The following is a 9484-nucleotide window of genomic DNA, read 5'->3' on the forward strand; positions in this document are numbered from 1 at the left end:
AACGGGGCAATGTCATCAATTGTGTTCAGCGGCGTTTTTTCTCGTCAGCCCGCCCGCGTTTCTCAGATCTGTGGATATCCAGGATCGAAGCCATCACTCAGACATTCTGACCGTGCCTGTGCCGACAAATTGTCTCTTTTATTAGTGATTTCGCTTGGCATCATTTGCTTTTTGAACGATCCGCCGAGCTTCCAAACGTGCTGCCTTCAGTGGATAGGCACAGTCGGCGCAATACGCTGTCGTCAGCGTATCAACTTATAACGCTCTTTAAAAATAGAGCCTCCGGGGCGATGCAGCTTATGAAGGCGAGATCAAACTTCTGCGTGTCTGTGCGACTTCGAGTGTCACAGAAACGTCCTCGGAGAGTTGACTGAATTACACAGAAAGAAGGGGGACGCCAACCTCTTCGTACTGAATCTGTATAGCTCGCCAAAAGACAGGGGGCCGGGAATTCCTGACCTCCTCCGTAAAGTCACGCGCTTGGCCGTCAAAGCACAACTATTAGTGGTGGGCAACTTTAACGCTCACCACTCGGCTTGGGGTTATCGCAATACCAACCCCAAAGGCACCAGGCTGTGGCAGAGAATCCAAAACTTAGGCCTCACTATTCTAAACGACCCCCAAGCGGGGACGCGCATCGGCAATAGTGTTAGCGCGGACACATCGTCAGACCTCACCCTCAGCAAAAACGTGCGCGAAGCGCTATGATCAAACACCGGACACACGCTAGGCAGCGACTACTACATCATATCGACGATTTTTAATACCATGCCACACAAACCCCCACCCGCGTGCACCAGAATCACAGACTGGGACAAGTTCAGATGCCTCCGGGAACAAACCGCACCCACGCACACAACTGACCTGGTTGAGTGGACTAGCTCGCTCAAGGGGGACGTCAGCCACCACGGTAGACACGCAAACCACGGACCCACATCAAACCACGGACACGAAACCCCCGCACATGTGGGAGGCGCACGCCAGCATACTCAAACGCTGGAAGACCCAGCGTCACAACAGACAGCTCAGGCACCGAGCAGCTCAGCTAGAAAGACAGATCGAAGCGTACACGCTAGAACTGGAGAAACAACAATGGGGACAGATCTGCGACAGTCTAACCGGACAACTGGGAAGCAAGAAAATGTGGCTCCTGCTCCGACACCTGCTAGATCACACGCAGACAAAGTCCACACAACGTGATCAACTTGCACAGCTTATCCACCTATACCAGGGCACGGACGCAGAGCTGCTTGCAGACCTGCGCAACCGTTACCTTAACACTTCACACACAGACCCGCTTCCCACATACGAGGGACTCCCCAACGAGATTCTAGACGCCGACATCAGGGACGCCGAAGTGTGGTTCGCACTCGGGAAACTCCGCACCACCTCAGCGGCGGGACCGGATAGAGTAACCAATAAGACATTCAGAAACTTAGACTCGACATCGGTGGCGGCACTGACAGACTTGATGAATTCGTACTGGAGGGAAGGCGAGATCTCGTAGGTATGGAAACACGCCAGGGTCACATTCATCCCAAAACCAGGCAAAAACCTCTCTATGGAACCTCCGCCCCATACCCTTAACCTCGTGCATGGGAAAGCTCATGGAGCACGTTGTCCTCAACAGGCTACAAAGCTACGCGGAGGACCGCGACCTCATCCCACATACGATGGTAGAATTCAGAGCGAACATATCTACGCAAGACGTCATGCTCCAACTCTCGAGAGACGTCCTAGACCCTACATACATGAAAGGCACGAAGGCCATCTTAGGTTTAGACCTAAAAAAGGCCTTCGACAACATCTCACACGAAGCCATTCTCACGAACCTCTCGCGCATCGACCCAGGGGAGAAAGCGTTCAGTTGCGTTTGCTCTTTCCTCTCGGAGAGAACGGCAGAGCTTTCGCTCGGAGGTCTCACGTCGGATCCTATCCCCCTAGGAAGAAGAGGCACGCCGCAAGGCTCGGTCCTCTCGCTCTTCCTATTCAACCTCTCCCTAGCCACGCTACCCCCGAAACTGGCCGCAATCGAGGGTCTACAACACAGCTTATACGCCGACGACATAACTCTGTGGATGTCCACCGGCAGTGACAGCCAAATAGAGGAGATGCTGCAGGAGGCCGTCAACGTAATCGAGTCCGATGCCTCTGGCGCGGGGCTCGAATGCTCGCATCCCAAATCAGAATTGCTTGTGCTTAGAGACAGTCCGAGAGGTAGCCACAGAGGCCAGGCACCCCCGCCTCCGCTACACATAACTGTCGGAGCACAGCCTATCAAATAAGTATCAACAATTAGAATTCTCGGGATGCTCATTCAGAGCAACCGCAGGAATACCGAAACGATATGCAAAATGACCGCCATGGTCAATCAAACCACCCGGCTCATACGACGAATAGCCAACAAGAGACGCGGCATGAGGGAGAACGACCTCTGCCGACTTATCCAGGCATTCGTCCTCAGTAGGTTCGTGTACACTCTACCGTACCTGCACCTCTATCAAGCGGAAAAGATCAAGATAGAGTGCCTCATCCGTCAAGCTTACAAGACAGCGCTCAGTCTTCCGCACAACACGCCTACCGACAGATTGCTAGCATTTGGCATACACAACACAATACCCGAACTGTGCGAAGCACACCTCACTTCCCAATACGCACGTCTCACGCGATCCAAGGCAGGTAGGGTCATCTTGCACCGTACAAAGATCAACGCCCAACCCTTAACCGAGGACTCGAAACAACTCTTCCCCGAAATACACAGAATGCTCACTGTTAAACCCCTACCTAAGAACATGCACCCTATGCACCACGATGGAAGGCGCAAGGCGTGAGCCCGCGCCTTACACGCCAAATACAAGCACTACCCCGCGGCCGCTTACGTGGACGCGGCGGAATATCTAACACCGCACAAAGCGTACGCGATAGGCGCAGTGACCGGGACCGGTTCGCCCCTAACAGCCGCCACAAAAAAATTGGAGGATGCTTAAGCTTCGCCTTCAAGAGTGGAACGCGATAGCGTTATTGCACCTCGTTCGCACCGCCCACTCATTCGCTCGGTATGCTCTTGAGTCACACAGTGTTCGGCGCGGCAACGAAACGTGCGCCTGAGCAAGCGGAACGAACCAAAGAACTCGGTGTCTCGGAGGGAGAAAGCTAGGCAGCGACGCGCCATGAAGGCAGACGCGATCATGGGGCTGACGCCTTGATGGAATCGTCCTCTATCTCGCTTGGGAGCACCACGCAGAAGCATGATTCATCGGAAGCAGCTCGGCACACATCGCAGGGGACGCTTTCCCAGCAGAAGCGCTACGGCGCAGCGATCACTTCAGAGGCGTCCGGCATCAGACGCTGCACCTAGCAATCACGCTGTGAGCGGAAAGAGGAGCCGCGTCGCCTAAACACCACTGTTCGAGTGACGCACGCTGGATGTTGGAAGGGGAGAGAGCGAGAAAACTTATTAAACGCAAGGGTACTGGGACATCCTCGCACCGGTACCCGCGCGGCCCGAAGGGGAGAAGCGGGTGAGTGAAGATAGGGATCTAAAGAAAGGAAAGACGCTTGATTTTACAACCCGTGAGGGTGCACGGCGAAACGTCAGGGGCGTGTGGCGCGCCACGTGTCGGGGCAGCGCCGCACATTTCGAGGAGGGGTTCTTCTGTGTTTGCCGTTTATGAAGTGCATGCTGGGATTTATCGCTCACGGCCAACGCCGCCGACGACATTGGCTTTTCTGCGACACGAGCTCCTTAACGCTGCCGCGTTAATATACACCACCAACTCCGAGACGGCGGAGGAAGCGGCCATTGCATTAGCTATAGCCAACAGCTTAGCTAACATTATTTTCAGCGATTCCAAAGCAGCCATACGCAACTTTGCGAGGGGCCGCGTCTCCCCCACCTCCCTCCAAACCCTCACAAGCACCCACCACACCCCCCCCCCCCCCCCAAGGGAGATCGAGTTCTGGGTTCCGGCCCACTCGGGCAACCCGGGGAACGAGGCAGCCCACAATTACGCCCGAGGTTTCGTCGGTCGGGCAGCGGTCTCCTCTTACCCGAGTTTCTTAAAAGATGGCCTGACCTCGTTTCACGACATAACACACCACTTTCGCCTCGAAAGACGCATCTTCCCTCCACCGCATAAATCGCTCACGAAGACCCAGGAGACCACATAGCGTCGCTTGCAAACCCATTCCCACCCGAACCCGGCGGTACGTCCGCTCATGTACCCCGGGCAATACTCCCCCCAGTGTAACAAGTGCGGCGACAGAGCCACGCTAGACCACAACCTGTGGAACTGTCCTTAGGATCCACCTCCCTCGGACCTAATCCAGCTCCTAACTTCCGGCCCGGAGATCCAACTCCAGGCAGTGGAGCGGGCCAACGAGGTCGCGGTTAGCCACGGGCTGACGGCCATCTAGCGCGACCAAGAACTAACCTTGAACCACTTTCTGCCGGTGAATAAATGTTTTCCAATCCAATTCAATCCCTCTTTTTTATTTATTGGTTCACAGGAAGGGGAAGGCGCAGTATCTGTCACACTTGTGTCTGTGGACACCTGAACCGCGCCGTAGGGGAAGGAAGGTGGGAGTTAAAGTGGAATGAGAGAAAGAGGAGCCGTCGTGGAGGGCTACGGTGTAATTTAGACCACCTGGGGATCTTTAACGTGCGCTGACATCGTAAAGCACACGGACGCCTATTCGTTTCGACTCCATCGAAACGCAGCCGCCGAGGTCGGGTTCGAACCCGGGTATTCCGGACAGTAGTCGGTCGTATTACCACTGTACCACCCCGGCGCTCTATGCCTACGTTTCGGTAGGCTCTCCCCTGATGGGGCTGGTACAGGTGGGTCACCGCCGCTTGCAGCGGGGTCTGGCCTGGCACCGAAATTTTATCTGTTGTGGGCCGTCGTTGCACACGCCACCGCTGGAGGTGGACGACGGCTGTTGTTGCGGCGCGCGTCTTTCTTTCCCTCTTCCTTTTCTTTCTTCTCTATTTTCTCTTCTGTCTGCACGAGGCAGCGGAGCTAGCTCAGCTACAGAGCCAGTAGCAGGCCCGTGCATTTTCTTTTCCTTCTTCCTACAGCCACAACAACTACGTTTCGGTTATGCTTTACCCTGCCCTATAGCAGCATTAGTTCTGCCGCAAGGTAAACGCCTACCGTAAGGAGAAATAAAGACGTAATAAAAAAAATGTCTGCGCACTTCTTCCTGACACCTGCCTGAGGGTAAGTGCGATAAGGCCTCTGCTGGGTGCTGGGAAATTGACCCAAATAGCTGGCAGTCCTAATGGCACCACGCGAATTCACCGACTCCCTTATATACTCGCCCTTTCTAAAAACTCTACAAGGGCACCTTTAGAGTAGAAAACAACAAGCGGTCGGTCTCCTTTCTTTCCATGAGCACACTTCAGGGATCGAAGCTTATGCCCTGCAGAGCTATAAAGTAGGGGCCAAACATCGAAGTGTGACCGCTCATAGTAACGCTGACGCACTCTCTAGGTTGCCGAACAACTGGGAGACAGACAGCAATGGTAGCGTGGGCCATGGTAACGGAGGACAAATGCAGTGAAGTGGCAGTTACGCGAACTACGATAAGCCCTGTACGACCAGGCCGTTCGTCTGAGGGTGAAAGTGTGTTTTCGACATGCATACAACCAAACGTGCAGGGAATCCGGGTACATGACATCAAAACACACGGCACATGAATACTTTCCGGAGCCCTCCACTATGGCGTTTCTCATAGCCTTGACACTTTGAGATGTTAAAACCCATAAACCAAATCAAGCCGCGCCAAACCTCGGTCCGCACGGGGCAGCAGTGGGGGCACAGCCAGAGCCAGTTTGTGAGCCCGTGTATTTTCTTTTCCTTCTTACTTCGGTTGCTACTACAATAACTTTATTGTGCAGTGGTGCGCGGCGAACGGCATTTTAGCATTCATCAGCATCCGATCTTGATGACTGAATGCTTGTTAATTTGTCATTCCCTAGCATTTTATATTTTGATGTGCAGCATGGGCAAAAGTTTGAGGAGTGTGTTTTCTCAGTAATAAATTTATTGTAGCGCGCCTCACATCACATTCGCCCGATATCACTTGCGTATAAACTGTGCACTGTCATAACCTCAATCGTAAATTTCATTTGATTGTCCTGCCAGCATGACACCGTAATTATTATATTTTGCGTTGAAAACCCGCATCTCACAAAAGGTGGCTGCCTAACGTGTGTTTAGAGGGAAAACATTGACAACGACAGCCTTTGAAAGCGCGGATAAACCGCTCAGGTCGTTGTTCTCGGCACGCCGGCCAAAGAGGACAACGCGGGCAAGATATGGATGCTCGAGCAGGGCGCCTTCCACGACATCGATGCGGCCATGGCTGCGTACCCGGGCACCCGAGACGTCCTGAGGTGCGCCTTTTCGGCCACCCAGAAGGTACGACGTCGCCAAAATCAAGTGCTCTTACTGCAACTCCATCGGGGAACCTAAACGCAGCCACATTTTTAACTCGCATTGCGCTAACGGTGGTTTGCATGGTTAGAAGGAAAGCAAATACATGCTATAGCTTTCATACTAACTATGCCCTGTACCGGAGCAAACCCTGTGGCTAACATTCGTTTCACAAAGTGATAGAACTTTCATTGTGTAGGGCTCCTCGATATGAAAAGGAGGAGAGACGTTGGGGGTGAATAGGATAGCCACCCATGTGATATCGTCATCTCAAGGGGAGTAGAAAGCCTATATGCGCGTTTTTTAGCTTTAAATACATCATAGCTTTAGCATCGCGATTGCGCAGTATGTGTCACGAAAGCTCGGGCGCCCATGACACGCCAACGGAAAATATAAGAAAAACGGTCTTGTTTTACTCACTTTGCTCTGCACATCATTGTCTAATCTTTCAGTAATAGTTGTCACAGTTCCAAGCTTCCCGTTATAATATATTTATAACTAGCGCGCATTGTTGTGCACAGCTGACGGTGACCTATAAGGGCAGGGCGTCCCACGCGGCGGACAGTCCCTGGGAAGGCGTAAACGCAGCTGACGCTGCCATGTCCGCGTATGTGAGCCTGGCTATGTTGCGGCAGCGCATCAAGCCCACCTCCAGAGTGCTCGGTAAGTGTAGCCCTTTACTTTATTCGTGCCTTTCAAGGCCTTTAATCGCTCACACTGTCATGGACAAAGTGTGTCCCGCTTTTGCGGCGGCTGTCGCGTGGCGTTCTTTGGCGCGCGTTAAAGTGTGGGATTGCAGGAACACTAGACAAAATGAGACTTCTAGAGGAAAGGCGCAGTATGTCACATTCTCCGACAAGTGTGCGTTTGGCAGGTACGCCATTGCTCCTGTCGCGTGGTGTTCCTTGGCGCACATTAAAGTGTGAGGTTGCAGATGACAGGAACGCTAGACAAGATGAGACATCTCAGGCTTTCGCCTTTCACTACTTTAGTCGCTAAAGTTCGTCGTATTGTTTTTTTTTTTTTTTATTGTGGAAGCAACACTACGCTAGGTCAGCGATTTCGCGGAACCCCGGAGAGCCCCAAATGCGCATGCGCGAGGAGTGAGTGACGTCACTTGGCGCACATCTGGAGAGCAGCGCGGTGCCGCTGCCAACCTCCGCTGCTCGGGTGACTCCGAGGCACACCACCGTGCTCCGAGGTACCGTCGCCGCTGCACCATGCCGTGCATTCTCCAGGAGCAGCGACGTCACACGGCCCACAGCTGTGGCGCTGGGGCCACCGCCGACTGCTCCGCTACGCGGGTTACTCGGAGGTGCCGCCACCGCTGCGATAGCCGCGCCGCACATTCGCAGTGACATCATTGCTCTTCCAAAAACATTTGAGGGTTTCAACGCTGCTGAACGGAACGTGGTGCGAAAGCTTTGGTTGCAGACGACCGTGAGTTGCATCGAACTCAACCAGCGTTCCCTTGAACACATCAAAGTTCACCGGCCTTCTAGGGACAGTACCCGGGCTCTACCCCGACCTCCGGCGGCTGCGTTTTGATGAAGGCAAAACGGAGAGGCGCCCGTGTGCTGTGCGATGTCTGTGCACACTAAAGATCCCCAGATGGTCGAAATTACTCAGTAGCCCTCCACTATGGGAGGGTGGCTATATAAAGAGGTGTGATGAACGCGGCGTGCTTTCCATAGAGAGCGGTGGCCTTCCGAGCGTGAAAGCCGCTGGGGCCAAACGGATCGCTGCAGTCTAGGGCGCCGTAGGGTGCCTCGATGCGTCCGCCCCCCTCGCGCGCGCGTCGAGGGCGCGCGCATTGAGGCAGCCTAGGGCGCCGTCAACATTCCGGGGGAGGCTTGAACGCGTCCAAGGAACGCTGATACGCTGGAGCCACTGCGCAAGCGCGAGATGTATATATATGGCACCGCGCCGGTACCGGCACAGTCATCCATGGAAAAGTTGAGGCGAGCAGAGACTGTCGCTTTAATTCGTTGCTTCTGCAATTCTACTTGGGATGGTCATTGGTCAAATCACAGCCAATTTTTTTGCTGGGCAAGCCGATTATTAGCTATTTTACTTTGCCTCTGGGTTACGCTCTCAAGTCGTCATCGTGACACATGCCTCACTCCATTCCGCTGCGTTAGAGACGAACTGCCAGCGGCTCCAACTTGCTGTGCCATACTAACGCCCGGAATACATGAGGTCAGTCAGCGCTATGAGAAAGGGGAACGTATGTTCTAAAAACGGCTAACCTGATGCCACTAGTTAGTAGCTGGTTTTTTTAATGCGCTATCAACAGCTCTTTCGCTGTTTCCTTGTGGAGATATGAGGAAATTAACAGTCCTCCTTGTCTGATGTGATCACTAAGTGCCCAATAAAAACTACAAACCGGAGTAACAAGGGCAATGAATTATTAATATAGGAAGCTAATTAAAATAAGCAAATGTATCTCTATTGCCACCTAATTAATTTTAGTAATGTGCTGTTCAATAGAATGGCGAATTGCATATTACACTAGCTAGAAATTAAGTGACGGTCACTCGATCTAACTACCTGAGAAACATATCTACATAAGATGCAGATATATATCTTTGTGATGTAATTACTAGAATGATAAAAACTAGCTGGTACGTTACGAGATGTTTGTACAACTAAACCATCACGTGGCCAAAACCTTCTTACGATAGAAGTTTTTGAGTGTTCATCGTTTCAAAATTATGTAACAATGGTAAACAATATGTAGCACCCATTATGGGAGATGATGCTCGTACTCCGTACATTGTGCGATCCTTTCTCTAAATGCGAAGCGTTATCGAAAGGGCTCTGCGTCATTACTGGTGGCACAGTCAAATAATGAATGACCCTTTAAGCGATTGCGTCAAATGCATACCCGAACAGTGCAGATCGAGGAATGCGGCGACTACCCGAACATCATTCCCGAGTTGAGCCGTGTGGCCTGCCACGTGTTCACGGCCGATCAATTTGAGCTGGACGCCTTGGAGGCTCGGGCCGAGCGCTGTCTGTACGCGGCCGCGCACGCCACAGCT

The sequence above is a fragment of the Amblyomma maculatum genome, chromosome 10 (assembly GCF_055883805.1).
Source record: "Amblyomma maculatum isolate TAMU_Amacu chromosome 10, ASM5588380v1, whole genome shotgun sequence".
Taxonomy (NCBI): Eukaryota; Metazoa; Arthropoda; class Arachnida; order Ixodida; family Ixodidae; genus Amblyomma; species Amblyomma maculatum.